The sequence below is a fragment of the Neofelis nebulosa genome, chromosome 4 (genome assembly GCF_028018385.1).
Source record: "Neofelis nebulosa isolate mNeoNeb1 chromosome 4, mNeoNeb1.pri, whole genome shotgun sequence".
In the NCBI taxonomy this organism is placed as follows: domain Eukaryota; kingdom Metazoa; phylum Chordata; class Mammalia; order Carnivora; family Felidae; genus Neofelis; species Neofelis nebulosa.
In genome coordinates, this window is record NC_080785.1 from 51470702 (window position 1) to 51486756 (window position 16055).

Sequence of the window (16055 nt, forward strand, 5' to 3'; positions counted from 1 at the left end):
GAGTGGGGCACACAGGGGACTACAGCATACACCGGAAGCTCAGAAGATGACTTTATAACCATAATGTGGAAGGGAGAGGAAAGGAAAGGACACCTGTTTCAAGAACGGAGGAACAAAATAGGGGGTGGAGTGGGGAGCTGGGAAGGCTTTACTGAGAAAATGGCACTTGAGCTGAGACCTAAAGGATGGTGTGGTTTAGCGTGGAATGCAAAAGGAGAAACATTCTGAGCAGAGGGACTGGCATGTGCAAAGGGGTGGAGGCTGGGAGGAGCAGCTAGAGGGCCGGGTCATTGAAGGGGTTCCTGCATTGGATAAAACTTACACCAAGAGTTGCATCCATCTCAGGACGGGTCTCGTTTCCTACACACCCTGCAATGCACCACACAGCTGAGTCTCTGCCCAGGTGGGTCTTCTACTCTCATGCCTTCACCCCTTCCAGACCCCCCTGCAAAGCTCAGGTCCTTTTCCAGGATTCTGCTCAGAAACCACTTCCCCTCTTCTTGCCCCAGCTCTCTGCGCCATTACACAATCCCCTGCCATCATGACCCTCATCTGCATCACAATATTTATATATGCTATCTATATGACCCCAATTGAGTCAATTTCTCCAACAGAGTGTATCTGTGCTTTCCTGTGTAATCAAAGGAAATGTGTAATCTTCTGTGAAGGAGATGTGAGCATCCTCACCTTACAAGTAAGAAAACAGAAGGTCAGAGGGAACAAGTTGTCCAAGGTCACACAGCCAGTGACAGAATTCCAGTCTACTTTCAACTCAAGCCAGTCTGCTTCCCGACCCTGTTCTTTCCATTGCCCAAGGTTGCACCCATGACTGTGTCATATGAACCAATGGGTCAAAGTTTGGGTCTTAATTCTCCTTAAAGGGCTTGAGCTTTTCCCACCCAGACAGAAGGACTCTGCAACCCCAATAGGGTGCCAGCCACCCCGAGATGCTACATACCAAGTAGCACAGAAGTAGGAAACTGAATGTTTAAACCAGTTCTAGAACTTCACAGAGAACCACACAGTCAACCTTTAATATGGAGAGAGGTGGGGGGGGGGGGGGGGGGGTAGGACTTTCATGTTTTACTCTGTATACTTCCATATTGTTTGAATTTTTCCAGTTAACACAAATTCATTTTATACTTTTTGAAATAATGATGGTTTAAAACAAACACCATAATTCTGTCAGAAGTAGTGACTCTAACATAAATTATGGAAGATTTTTCTTTCATGTGAAATAAATAGCAGATTTGAATTACAAAGAGACAGTACCTTTATAACAGAAACTATCAGCTGGTACTAGATCTTGCCATGGCATTTACTAATGAAGAGAAGGAAATTAACTGCTAGCTCAATAGTATGGTTTGAGATAAAAGGTCAGTTGTCTATAATTTAGCAAACCAAAGCCGCTAATGAGAAGCTGCCCTCTGAAAACGCGACACCCGCCTGGTGGGCTATAATATTATTAGGTTTGTTTAGATTTCTAAATTCTCCAGACTAGCCCATGTGTCTTTCGTAATACTGTACATAGGGAATTCTTGCCTCACTGGAAGATTTTCATTCCAACAACTGTGGAAGTCTGCCTCCCGCTGACCATCAACAAGACTGTCTTTGGAGCGCTGGACCTCCCCACCACCGATGGGGAACCACTGCACATCTGGATAATCACCCACTGAGATCCATGATCTTTCCTACTTACCTTCCCAGAGAGAATTATTAACTGCCCCCACTATTCTGAACAACAGGGATGACTTCTCAAACTTGTTCAGGCTAGAATTAGGTACACAGAGATGACAGAGATATGGATTGTCCCCCTACTGGGAAACATGGCGGCCACGGAGACTCATCTCAGAGACTCAAAATGTATCTTCACAACTCTATCACTGCCTTGAGAGTATGATTTGCCAAAACCAGAAGCTTCAGGAGAAAACCACCTCCATTTTCCACCTTGGAATAATTTCTTCTATAACATACAAAATGTCTGGAACCAAGATAGAATTCTATAGAGCAGGGATGGCAAATCTTTTCTGTAAAGGGCCAGATAGTATATATTTGAGGTTTTTCATGTCAAACAGTCTCTGTTATAACTATTCAAGTCTAAAATTTGTAGTGAAAAAAGCACCCAGATGCGAAGTAATCCAACGTACACGGCTATGTTCCAACAAAACTTTTATCTACAAAAACAGGCAGCAGTAGTTTGCAGACCCTACCTATGGAGAAATTAAGTATTGTGTTTTCAATTCTATACCTTACTGAAGCCCTCTCTTAGATAAACAGGAAAAAACTTTCACAATGTTAAGCGTGGTCTGTATACCCATGGGCAGTCTCTTCTCTGACAAGCAAACTACTGACCGAGAGTCTGTAGACCATATACGGGGCCGGAAAGAGAAGGGATTACGTACTTTTCCCCATGGTGAAATAAGCAACACAAGTATGGTTTACGTCATTCTCTAAAATGAAGATGGGGGTGGGGGGAGTGAGCTTTTAGTACCATAGTTTTGGGTTTTCTTACCATCTCTTGTCAAAGGCTGATTAACCCAACAAATTTGTTAATCATGAACTAGGTCAGAATTTATATCAAAGGCACAAGGACATTCTAAACAGAACAAAACTGGTTTTATCAAAGATCTACACAGAGTCATTGACTCACTGTAACAATATACAATTTCGTAAACCAAATAGGTATGTTTTTCCATATTTCCCACCCAGAAGCCAAGAGAAATCTCATGTGCTCCTAACCAGAAAGTACAGGTAGATTTTTAATTAACCTCATGGTGGGCAGGGCTCTTCTAACAGTAATGGGACAAGGGTATATTTTTTTATTAGGAAACAACTTTTATAGCTTTCTTTTCTTTTTCTTTTCTTTCTTTCTTTCTTACTATTTATTTATTTAGTTAGTTAGTTAGTTAGTTAGTTAGTTATGTTAGAAGGAGTCATCAACCCTCAAACAAAATACACTTAACCTCTTCTCCCTTCGGCAGGTGTGCTCAGGTTCCAAGAGCTGGGGCTTGAGCCTGGAGACAGGCCCACAAGCTGTGCATGGAGGAAGCAAACAAGTAACAAAGATACCACCTCACCTTTCTGTTAGGTCTCACCATTTCACCTTGAAACTGCTTCTTTTTTTTTTTTTTTTTTTTTTAAGAATGTGTGTGAGAGAGAGAGAAAGCAAGTGGGGGACAGGGGCAGAGAGAGAGAATCTTAAGCAGGTTCCACACTCAGCACAGAACACAATGTGGGGCTTGATCTCATGATCTGGGATCATGACTTGAGCTGAAATCAAGAGTCAGATGCTCAACCAACTGAGCCTCCCAGGTGCCCCGACACTGCTTCTTCCAATGCATTTTCACCCAAGTCTTAGAGCCTTCACACCAACATATTACTTTTTAATGTTGAAGAGACTCCACTCCGGGACAAGAGGGCTTAACGAAAGGCGTAAGTCACCCAGTTCCTTTCCTGTTAACGATTCTGCCTTCAGAGAGGGCTTTTAGAAGAAAGTCAGACAAAAGCCTTGGTATTGAAGGGGTGTGAGCACTGGAGGAGAGGGCCCATGTGAGGAGTTGGCTGAATAGCCTGTGTCAGTCTCAGCAGTAGCTAAAAAGGTGGGAAGAGGGGGGTGGTTGCTTTCAGGGGCACCCAGGACCTAAAAAGCTTATTTCCTTACCTTTCGAGAGAACCTCCTCGCACCTACACCCAGTCCTGTGCCTATGGCCTCTGTAGTGTGCACAGAGGAGGGAGACGTGTTCTGTCTACACCTGTGTCTCAGCAGCTCAGCACCTAGCAGGGGAAAGGCTCACCATGCCAGAGAATTTATGCTGTGGCCACTGTGCTGCCCTGTGAGATGCCCTGGGGTGCTGAAGGCCCCATAGAGTCCTCTAAGATACCCAAAGGAACTGGTACTAATATTACTGTCAGTAAACACCCCTCCACCCTCATACACACATAAAAATAGGAAAAAATTTTTAGAAAACAGTGACAGACGTGGCCACATGAAAATTTAAACCTGCTGTAGTATACATTTCAAAAGGAATATGAAGACAAATGTTAATATTTGTAATACATAACAAAGGATTAATATTTCTTAATTTATGAAAAGCTCTTGTAAATCCATACCAAAGAGCATTTCTGTAGAAACATGGCGTAAAGGTTACCAATAATCAATTCATAAAACGAAAACAATAAAGGTCAAACTCAACAACAGAAAACAAACACCCTGATTAAAAACTGGAAAAAAGACTTGAGTAGACATTTCTCCAAAGATGATATACAAATGGCCAAAAAACATATGAAAAGACAGTCAGTATCACTAGTCATTAGGGAAATGGAAATCAACACCACAGCGAGTTATCACCCCGCGTCCATTAGGAAGGCTAGTAACAACAACAACAAAAAAAAAAAAAACAAAACAGAAAACAAGTATTGGTGAGGCTATGGAGGAATTGGAACCTGGGTGCTGGCGGGAATGTAAAACGGCGCTCCTGTAGAAACCAGTATGGAGGTTCCTCAAAAAATTAAAAATAGAACTACTCTAGAGTCCAGCAATTCTACTTCTGGGTACATATCCGAAAGAACTGAAAGCAGTCTCTCAAAAAATTGCACACCCACCTTCTTAGAAGCTTGATTCCTACAGCCAAGAAGGGGAAGCCACCCAAATGTCCATCAACAAATGAATGAGCAAGATGTGGTATATATGTAGAAGGGGACATTATTCACCTTTTAAAAGGAAGGAAATTGTGACACATGCTACCACATGGATGAGCCCTGAGGACGCTATTCTAAATGAAGTGATCAGTCACATACACAGAAACCAGGTACTTTATGATTCCACTTACCTACATGAGGTAAGTAAGGTTTCTTAACTAGCCAAATTCACAGAAACAGAAGGTGGGATGGTGGCTGCCGGGGGCTGAGGAAGGGGAAAATGGAGAGTTCTTGTTTAATGGGTACAGGGTTTCAGTTGGGCCAGACGAAACAGACCCAGAGATGCTGTTACACAACAATGGGAATATACATAATACTACTGGACTGGACACTTGAATTGGACAAGATGGCCAATTTTACATGTTCTTACCACAATTAAAAAGTTTTAGGGGTGCCTGTGTGGCCCAGTCGCTTAAGCGTCTGACTCTTGATCTCAGCTCGGGTCATGATGTCGTGCTTCGTGGGATGGAGCCCTGCGCAGAAGCTGCTTGGGATTCTCTCTCCCTCTCTGTCTGCCCTTTCCTCACTCGTGCGTTCTCTCTCTCTCTCTCTCTCTCACAAAATAAATAAACATTAAAAAAAAGTTTTAGGAAAAAGGTCAATGATTTATTTAAAATGTTTAACCTTGCTATAAACAGAAATGCAAATAAAAAATAAGGAACCATCTTTGTGTCTATTAAATTAGAATTTTTTTTAATGATAATATCTACACTGGCAAAGATCATGAGAAATGGGACTGACTGCTGCTGGCAGAAATGTGAGCTGTTTCAACATTCCTGAAAGACAAGTGGGCCATATGTTTCAAAAGAATTTTTAAATTGCTCGTGTTCTTTGACTCAATCATTCCACATCTGGGAACTCAACCTAAAAAAATCAATCAGACGTGTGCAAAAAAAAAAAATTTTTTTTATATGAAAGAACGTTCACAATGCAGTGTTTTTAAAAAGTGTATCAAATAAAATGGAAACGTAAATGTCCATCGGTAGATTAGACAGAATGAATTATGGCAGCGCTTCATAACACACCAACCAGCTTGTGCCACTACAAATTATGTTATAGAAGAATATTAAACGTAAGGACTGTTCAAGAAGTTCTGAATAGGGAACGGGCTGACACCAGGCAGGGAAAGATAAGGGACCTCCACGGAGGCAGACTGCATCAGAGAGCGGGAGGCTAAGGAGGCAGCAGGGGCGGCAGGGTTTGGGGAAGAAGAGGAAGAGATAAACGTGTTCTGGACCTGCCCGCACTAGGGGCCGTGCATGAAGTCTCACAAACTTTCTGATAGGGTCCCAATAAAAAGTCAGGGACAAAAATCCTCGGTGGCTACCCAGTTGGGACCCCTTCTCACTCTTGAGAGCTTTGTACTTCCCCTCAATAAACTCTATGGTTTTGCTCGCTCTCTGTTGTCCGCAAAGATTCCTTCTTCAACTCCGTGAGACAAGGACGAGTGTCTCTCCCACCCTTCTGTAACAGTATCGCCAAGTGAATTTTTTATGTATGTTTTTATTTCTTTACTTATTTATTTAAGAACCAGGGGCGCCTGGGTGGCTCAGTCGGTTGAGCATCCGACTTCAGCTGAGGTCAGCTCAGATCACCATCTCACAGTTTGTGAGTTCGAGCCCCGCGTCGGGCTCTGTGCTGACAGTTGAGAGCCTAGAGCTGTTTCAGATTCTGCGTCTCCCTCTCTCTCTGCCCCTCCTCCGCTCGTGCTCTGTCTCTCTCTCTCTCAAAAATAAATTAAAAAAATAATAATATTAATTAAAAATAATTAAATTAGGGGTGCCTGGGTGGCTCGGTCAGTTAAGCGTCCGACTTTGGCTCAGGTCATGATCTCACAGTCCGTGAGTTCGAGCCCCACGTCGGGCTCTGTGCTGACCGCTCAGAGCCTGGAGCCTGTTTCAGATTCTGTGTCTCCCTCTCTCTCTGCCCCTCCCCTGTACATGCTCTGTCTCTCTGTCTCAAAAATAAATAAATGTTAAAAAAAATTTTTTAAATAAAAAATAATTAAATTAAAAAAATAATAATAATATTTAAGAACCAGAGCCTACATACAAGGAGTTAACAGTGGTCATTTCTGAGTGGTGGGATTCTAATGGTTTTTTACTCTGTTCTTTTCTGTATTTTTCAGGAAGTTTACAACGCATTTGTTACTTCTGAAGTCTGAAAACACTGCGAAATTTTTTTTTAAATAAAACTTAATGTGCTCAATTACTTTTATGTTACCATTTCCAAGAAAACAAACAGCTAAGTTAATTTCACTTTGTGTTTTACTTCCTCCTATGATGTTCAGCAATTTTTCTACATAAATCAAGAATTACTGACTTCTTACTTTCAGCTCATAAAGATAATGCCATCAGTGAGGTTGTTTTAAATTCAAAGTTTAACTTCGTGCCAGTTTTCCACATACCTATTTCTCAGTACCACCTATGTCCTTCGCGATGCATTGGGCAGGTCTGGGGGTGAGGCCATACCCCCCCCCCCAAACCTCCCCTAGGGGGGAAGCTCTGGGCCAAGGTCCTGCTGAAGGGACAGCTCTACAGGTAGCCCTGTTTTGTATCACCTGAGGCGACCCTTCCTAGACACAGGTGATGGCATCAATGGTTAAGTATCAGACTCCAGAGAAGCCAATCCACAGCTTAGTCAGGTGCCCAAGACACAGCCTGGCAAGCAAACAAGGGCTGGGCACCTGCTCCTGCCCATATTTGGCGCAGGACTGGCAGTACTCTGAGACCCGAAGCTGGGAAATGATGAAAGAGAAACAGGAGGGATTACAACGTCGCAGCCAGAGGTCTGAGGGACCAGAGCTTGTACTGAAACAGAAGCCATGCTGAAGATAAAAGATCTCATGAGATATCAAAGAAACTGGTCACCAGAAAAGCTGAATTACGGCACTGGCTTCAGCTGCTGACATCCACACAGCTGCCTGGAGCCAGCATCCAGAGTGTCCAGTAGCTTAAGGGTCCCGTGTCTCCTGGGTACCCATGCACCCCTTTACTCCAGGTAGCCTGAGGGAGAGCCCAGCTTGGGCAATCCAAAAAGAAAAAGACAAACAAGCTGGCACCAAAACATGAAAAATGGACCGATGTGGGGGAGCTGTGCCCTTTCGAGGAGGACCAGCAGCGCATGCAGAACCACCTGTAAAGCCAGCCCAAGTTCTTCCTCAGTCTGACCTTAGAACTTAAAAACACAAACCAAAATGGAAACACAAGCAGAAAGCTGAAATTCAGTGAAAGCTGGAAACACAGATAAAATTACTGCTTAAGTTTGCCACCATTTATCACAAAAGAAAAAATCAAAGAGAATACGGCATTTCTTTTTAAGGTGTATTAGCAGTCTAAAAAAATACTGGTGCACGGTACAAAAAAACCATGAAACCACTGATTTGGTAATCTCCACAACATATGGGTTCCTTTTATGGTCATGAAATGATGGTGGGCCAAATATGGGGTCTAAAATCCAGGAACAAGAAAAAAACACATCGAATTTTAACCTCAACTATTTTGGTGGCATTTAGGAAACGTGCTACCTTAGACTTAAGGTCTTACCTGGACACATAGCCATGTGCACTGTGGGCCTGACTCTACCTCCCCTCATCTATACACTAAGGACAACACTGGGGAATAGCAACACATGACCAGAAGAAACAGAATTGAAGGAAAGAAGCCATAAAACGCAGATGTAGGAGACAGACGGGGACACTAGAGCAGACAGGCAGGTAACACTAGACTTCCTAACTTGTGACATCCACTCTCCCCAAAACAACCCTACCCTCCCAGATCAAACCCAAGAATGTTTTTCACATTTCCCAAATGGTCTCCTTCCTTTTTTTATGCTATTAAGTTTCTCTTAACTAGTGATGTGTCTGGGCTACTCCTTTTCCTCTTCCGGAAGAGCAGGTAAGTCTTGGGGTTGGGAGACGGGGTATTAGTAATCTAAACATTAGTGTGAATTTGTCCAATCAGACAGCATTCCTATTAACCAAAAGCTATCTACAGCTACTCACTCCCCTCCCCCACCCCCATCACCATGCAGAGTTTTGACGAAGAGGGAAAAGAGGGGAAACCATTGGTACTTGGGGGTGTGGAGTTCTTTGGAGGTTGATGCATCCCTCAGCGCCCTGCCACAGAATCGTGAAAGACTGAGACCACAGCCCCCTGAGGAACAGCAGAAAACACCCTGCTCTTCTTTCCTACCAACAATTAGAAGGCATTTTTTTCAACGTCACTTATTCTAGCCCCATCCCCTGATCAGGGGACTTTACAGAAGTACAACCACAACTTCCCATTAAAATACACCTTAAAAATGGCATCAAAAGAATAAAATATCTAGAATTAAATTTAACAAAAAAGTACAAAGCATATACTCTAAAAATTACCAGATATCATTTAAAGAAATTAAAGATCTAAATAAGTGGGGGGAAAAACCTGTTTATGGACAGGAAGACTTAACATTGTTATTGTGAGGACAGCAACTCTGCTCAAACTGATCTGTAGATTCAATGCAATCTTTATCGGAATCGCAGCTGACTTTGTGCAAATTACAAGCTGATTCTAAAACTCCTATCTAGTTGCAAGGAACCCAGTATAGACAAAACAACCCTGAAAAAGAAGAACATAGTAGCAAGACTCTCACTTCCTGATTTCAAAACTTACTACAAAGCAACAGTATGTAAGAGAGTGGCACAAAGATAAACAGATAAACAGAATAGAATTAACAGTCCAGAAATAAATCCATACTTTTATGGTTACCTGATTTTCAACAAGGCTGCCAAAACAATTCAATGGGGGAAGAAAACCAGTCTTTTCAACAAATGGTGCCAGGACAAGTGGATATCCACAAGCAAAATAAAGCTGGACCCATACTTCATACCAGCTAGAGAAATTACCTTGAAATGGATCAAAGACCTAAATGTAAGAGCAAAAATTATGAAACTCTTAGAAGAAAATACAGAGGTAAATCTTCATGACGTGGGATTTAGCAAAGGATTCTTAGATATATACCAAAAGCATGAGTAACAACAACATCAAAAAAACAAAAAAAAAACAAAACCCAGATAAATTAGACTTCATGAAAATCAAAACTTTTATTCTTCAAAGGACACCATCAAGAAAGTGAAAAGACAATAAATGAAATGGGAGAAAGTATTTACAAATCATGTATCTGATAAGAAACTTGACCTAGAATATATAGAGTTCATACAATTCAGTAATAAAAAAAAAACCTTAAGAATCTAATATATAACCTGGTGACTATAATACACTGTATTGTATAATTGAAATTTTCTAAAAGAGTAGAACTCTCACCAAAAAAGGGGAGGGATATCAATAGGTAGGGTGATGGATGTGTTAAGTAACTTGATGGGGGAATCCTTTCACAATGTATACATACCATCAAATCACATCGAACACTCTAAGTAACTTACAATTTTGTCAATTATGCTTTGGTAAAGCTGGAAAAATAATAAAAATAAAATATATATGTTGTATTACATTACACATATAAATAGAATAATAAAAAGACCACTGACAACTTATAGAGATAACTGATAGCTGATAATTCAAAACCAGGCAAAGGATCCTCAACAGACATTCCTCCAAGGAAAACAGAGAAATGGCCAAAACCATATGAAAAGATGCTCAATATCATTAGCCATCAGGGGAGAGCACATCAAAACCACAATGAGATATCACTGCACTCCACTAGGCTGGCTAAAATCACAAAGTCCGATAATAACAAATTTGGCTAAGGACATAGAGAAACTGGAACCCTCATACACCACTGGTAGATTTGTAAAGTAGTACAGCCACCTCAGAAAACAATCTGGCAATTTTTCAAACCACCAAACACAGGCTCATCATTTGACCCAGCAAGTCTCCTAGGTGGATACCCAAAAGAAATGAAAATGTATGTCCACAGAGAAACTACTATATACATATCAGCATTATTCATAATAGCCAAAAGGTGGAAATAACCCAAACGTCCAGCAATGGACAAACAGATAAGCAAAATGTGGTATATCCATCCAATGGAATGTTATTTGACAACAAAAAGGAATGAAGTATTGATATACCTGCAACTTGGATGAAGCTTGAAAACATCAGGTTAGAAAAGGTCCACAAGAGTCCACCTGTTATAGAATTTCATTCATATGAAAGTGCCAAATAGGGAACTAAGGACAGAAAATAGATCACTGGTTGCTTAGGGCTCAGGTGGGGGGTGTGGAGAGTGAAAGGGTGGAGTGCAGGGGTTCAGGGAAGTGACAGCTAAAGAGCAATGAAACGAGGTGATAAAAACATCCTAAAATAGTTGTAAGTATCTGTAAATAAACTGAAACCAGTGAATAGTACACTCAACTGGGTAAATTGTATAGTATGTGGATATTTCAAGAAAGCTATTTTTTAAGTGTTACCTGAAACTCTGAGTTTGACCCATTTTATTCATAGCCCCGGTGTCCCTCATCCTACAAAACACCATGTGTGCCAAACTGAAAGCCCTGTGGGCATCATCAACCCCTAGGGTTCTCTCACCCCGACTTGGCTCTGACCCCATCCTTGCTCTGCCATCCCGTCTTCCAACCCTTCCTCCCACTATGCCTCGGAACTTCATTCCTAGATCCAGCAAGTGCCCCACATTCACACCCACCTCAGCGGCACGATTCTGGCTGGGCCCTGGCCACTCTTCCCTTCCCTTGTGACCCTCCCAAGTCAGCACTCCCATTTCTAAGGACCAGGAGAAAACCAAATTCCCCAGGTCACTACAATCTCCAGACAATAACCTACCAACAAGTGCCTAGAACCTAGGAATGTGGCCAACTCCCTCCTCCTCACTTCCTGGAATGACTTCCTTCTCGCCAGTTTCCTGCTTCTCCTTTCTACATTTTTAGGAACCTTCCCTGTGCTTTCCCATTTTTTCCTGATCCCTCCAAGGAGGATCTCATTCACAGTAATGACCTGAAACCTCTTGGTCTTGCCTTAGCCTATTGATTCCTGTGACCTAACCTCTTACCAACAATGTGTTTACCATGTGACCATATCACATCCTAACCAGGAACTTCTCTTTGAAATGTAAAACTAAAAGTCTCCTCTGATTACCCTTCTTTTCTCACTTCCTCATTCTCATCAAATTTGCTCTTCCATTTGAATGAAAACCACAAGAACTTTGATCCTACCCTTCCTATTCTCCCTCTGGACCTCACTTCCTCATATAGTCTCCCTCCAGTACCCCTCATTTCCTGTTCCACTGACACACTCTATATGTCAACCTCCAAACACGGATCAACTTAACCTCTGTCACCTCCATTTCACCTACCGCTGAAGAAAAATGCCATCGTTTCTATGACTGCCTCCATCACCAGGTTATGAGTTCCAACTTCAGTGGGCTCCTCCAGGGTTCAGGAATCTTCCACTCATGCCAGCAGCTTCAGACCTTCACCCCTCACCTCCAGCCACCTACCTCCTCCCAGTTTGCTACCCCACCCCATCATCTGATAACTCTTATTTCCCATTTCATCAAAACAGTAAGACCATCAGGTTTACATTCTTCATCCTGGTTCTCCGCCCCCTTGAAATCTACCCACATACTCACACACTTCCCTCAGTCTCAGAGAAAAAGGGTCACATGTCCCCCTGTCTTTGTGATCTTATTTCTCCTACCTCCTCCAAGACGTCGGTTCAAGTACCCCTCAGCCTTACTAACTCCAACTGCTTCCTTCTCCAACAAACGAGCTCAAGTTCCTCTTACCCCAGTGTAGATGGGCAACACTGGCTAATTCATTCAACCTATTAAGGACCAGGCACTGCTGCAGATGTCAGAGACAGGACAACGAGCAAGACACCAGATCCCTCATTTCACTTACATCCTAGTGGGAAGGGACGGAAAGACGACATGTAAACAAACAGACAAGGTAATGAACAAGCTTAATGAAGAAAACAACAGGATGATGTAATCGAGCGTGATGCCGGGTACTTGGTGGGGACTACTTCACATTCGGGTGATTCGGAAAGGCTTCTCTGAGGAAGTAACGTCTGAACTGAAACCTGAAAGGCCAAGGGGGAGCCAGTGACAAGGTGGTCTTGGGAAACAGCACTCCCTGGTGAGGCTTCCATGGGGGAATGGGCCTTCTTCTCCCCAGTTCTGCACGGACACCTCCCGGGCTGGCCTTGAAGTACACAAGGGACAGTATGTTCCTGGTGGGGACATGAAAAGGTTCCCTGGTGAGGCACCACACACGGCTTCTCAGCAGAAGCCACGTACTCACTGTCACCCTCCACTTTAATCAGGACAGTTCCCAAACGGGCCACTGGCAGCCCTCTTTCCTTCCACTCTCCACTCATTCTGTTTTGGCTAACACTCCCTTATCACATGCGAAGGAGTCCAGAATCAGAACTGCCTTTGAGGACAGCCTGGCCACCTCCTAGTGGACATCTCCATCCAGACATCTGTAGGCACCTCTAACTTACTGTGTCTAATCCAAGCTGGCTGTCACATGTCACCTTTTCCCTGCACTTCTGGGGCCTAGCCTATTCTACCACCTCCTGTGCTGCCCATTTTAATAATGAATCACATCAACATCCACACAGTGACTCAAATGGGAGTCCCAGAAACTGTCCTTGATTCCTTCCTTTCCCTTACTTTCCAAATCCAACTGGTAAGCAAGCCCTCTCTCTCTGAATACCTCCTACGTCCATTCCCTTCTCCTGGCCTCCAGGGTCAATGGACTAGCTCAGGATCTTGTCATTTCTCTACTGAACCCTAGCTGAAATACTGGAGATTCCCAGGGCCCAACACCCTTAGCAGATGCTCAGTAAATGATTTTTGAATAAACAAAAGAGAGGGAGCATGCGTGAGTGAACAGAATGATAGAGTGATCAAATCAATGAATAAATAAAAGAATAAATGCATGCCGTGTACAAAGAAAGCTAAGAAATATAAAGTCTAAAGGAGGAGTTAAATAATGTCAAAGGAGTCAAAGGAGTTAAATAATGATCTACGGTGGCAGGGTTTAGATTCATACATAGCAGGGTTTCGATTCAAACTGAGGTCTGCAGGCCCCAAATCCCATCATGGCTAATGGCCACAGGCCTACACGACAGGCTGGACCTCAAAAGATAATAGTAATAGCCAACACACAGAGAGTGCTTCTGATAGAGTCACCATTCTAAGAACTTCGCATACACCCTCACAAAAATCCTGTGAGGCAGGTACGGATGTGATCCCCGTATTAACAGTTAAGGAAACAGAGTCACCAAGAAGTTAACAATTTGTCAAAGGTCATAAAGCTACTGAGTGACAGAATTGGGATGTGAACCCAGACCGTCTGGCTCCAATGTCTGCGTTGGTCGTCCCTTTAACCTTTTGGCAAACTGCCTTCATGATGGAGGGAAGATGGCAGAGGGAGGTTCCAGGTGGAGGGAACGTACGATTACACGCAGCAAGGCAAGAAGGTGGGAGTCGAATCTGGCAACAGGAAGGGGGGGTTGCTGTGGCTGGGATCAAGGGGAAGTAGAAAGTAAGGCCCCAGAGAAAAGACGGTGTCAGACACAAAGCTTCCTGTTACCTGGTCCAGGGCCAATGGCCAGTCTTGTTTGATACGTAAAGTGCCTCCATACATTCACAAGGTAGTGAACTGTCAGAGGAACGTGTTCACTCTGTTTTCTTAACCACGGTATTTAGTTCTCCTGAATATCAAGGTGGAAGAGCTAAAAGGCAAAGGAAGAGCTAAGTTGTTCAAGGTCCTACGGTTAACTAGATGGTAAAACCGGCCCCTAGGTCCATGGAAATAATCATCGGCACCCTAACCTGCAAGCATTTATTTTTGATACAGTATTAGTTTGAAAAGATCACACATATTTTTAAAAATCTCTAATTTTGGGGGCGCCTGGGTGGCTCAGTCGGTTAAGCATCCGACTTCAGCTCAGGTCACGATCTCGCGGTCCGCGAGTTCGAGCCCCGCGTCGGCTCTGGGCTGACGGCTCAGAGCCTGGAGCCTGCTTCCGATTCTGTGTCTCCCTCTCTCTCTGCCCCTCCCCCGTTCATGCTGTGTCTCTCTCTGTCTCAAAAATAAATAAACGTTAAAAAAAAAATTTTTTTTTAAATCTCTAATTTTGTTTCATAGTACTTCAAATGTGAGCCAATAAATTGCCATCTTCACACCTCACTACTGTGAAGTTATGTACAAGTCAGTCAAATATAAATTTATATTTGAGGGGTGCCTGGGTAGCTCAGTCAGTTAAGCATCCAACTTTGGCTCAGGTCATGATCTCACAGTTCATGAGTTCGAGCCCCGCAACAGGCTCTGTGCTGACAGCTCAGAGCCTGGAGCTTGGCTCAGATTCTGTGTTTCCCTCTCTGCCCCTCCCTCGTTCGTACTCTGTCTCTCTCTCTCTTTTGCTCGCTCTCTCTCTCTCCCTTAAAAATAAAAAAAAAAAATTTTTTTTAACTAAAAAAAAAAAAAAAAAAAAAAAAAAAGACTCTCTCTTTCCTGGGGCGCCTGGGTGGCTCAGTTGGTTAAGTGTCCGACTTCGGCTCAGGTCATGATCTCGAAGTTTGTAAGTTCAAGCCTCACATTGGGCTCTGCGCTGGCAGCTCGGAGCCTGGAGCCTGCTTCAGATTCTGTGTCTCCCTCTCTCTCTGCCCCTCCCCTGCTCGTACTCTGTCTCTCTCTCTCAAAAATAAATAAAACATTTAAAAAAAACTTAAAAGTAAAAGAGTCTCTCTCTCTTGGGGCGACTGGGTAGCTCAGTCGGTTAAGGGTCCGACTTCGGCTCAGGTCATGATCTCCCTGTTGGTAAGTTTGAACCCCACATCAGGCCATCTGCTGTCAGCATAGAATCTGCTTTGGATCTGGTCTCCCTCTCTCTGTGTCCTTCCCCCACTCATGCTTGCTTTCTCTCTCTCAAAAATAAATAAACATTAAGAAATATATAAGATTCTCTCCCTCTTTCTTTGCTCCTCCTTCCTGCTCACGTGTGCACGCACACACTCTCTAAAATAAAAATAAATAAAATATAAATTTATAGTAGGAAAACTTTAGTAGAAAAAAAATTAAAAGGCAGACCTTAAAGCTAACCTTTCACCCTAAAACTGCTTCGGGAAAGAAAAGGGAAGCAGCCTTGCAAGCCATCTAAGCAAGCCCTTAGGTCCCTATGGACCTACAGATTCCTAATCTCGTCAGTCACTGGAAATGGTCACCCTGGAATCTGTAAGTGCTACTCTGGTTCCCTCCTTCATGAGGATCTAGGAGATCAAACAATGACCACAGCTTCAAGGCCTCCCAACTCGTGGGAGACCAACATGGTCATCCCTCATGGTCAAGGGGAGAGACATAAATACTAAGTGAAAGAACCCAAAGAAACGTT

General features: G+C 43.1%; 1 protein-coding gene across 6 annotated transcripts in view; it reads right to left on the bottom strand.

Annotated features, from left to right (window-relative positions):
- Positions 1-16055, bottom strand: part of SNX10 (sorting nexin 10) — a 74424-nt gene that overhangs the window by 33467 nt on the left and 24902 nt on the right. Inside the window, exon 1 of one of the 6 annotated variants that reach the window (XM_058724776.1) lies at positions 12283-12535. The exons of 3 other annotated variants lie outside the window; for them this stretch is intronic. The gene's annotated coding sequence lies outside the window, so the exon portion shown is untranslated. Of the gene's footprint in view, positions 1-12006; positions 12142-12282; positions 12536-16055 lie in introns of those variants that run through there. 2 more of the 6 variants (XM_058724775.1, XM_058724778.1) reach the window with 2 other exon arrangements.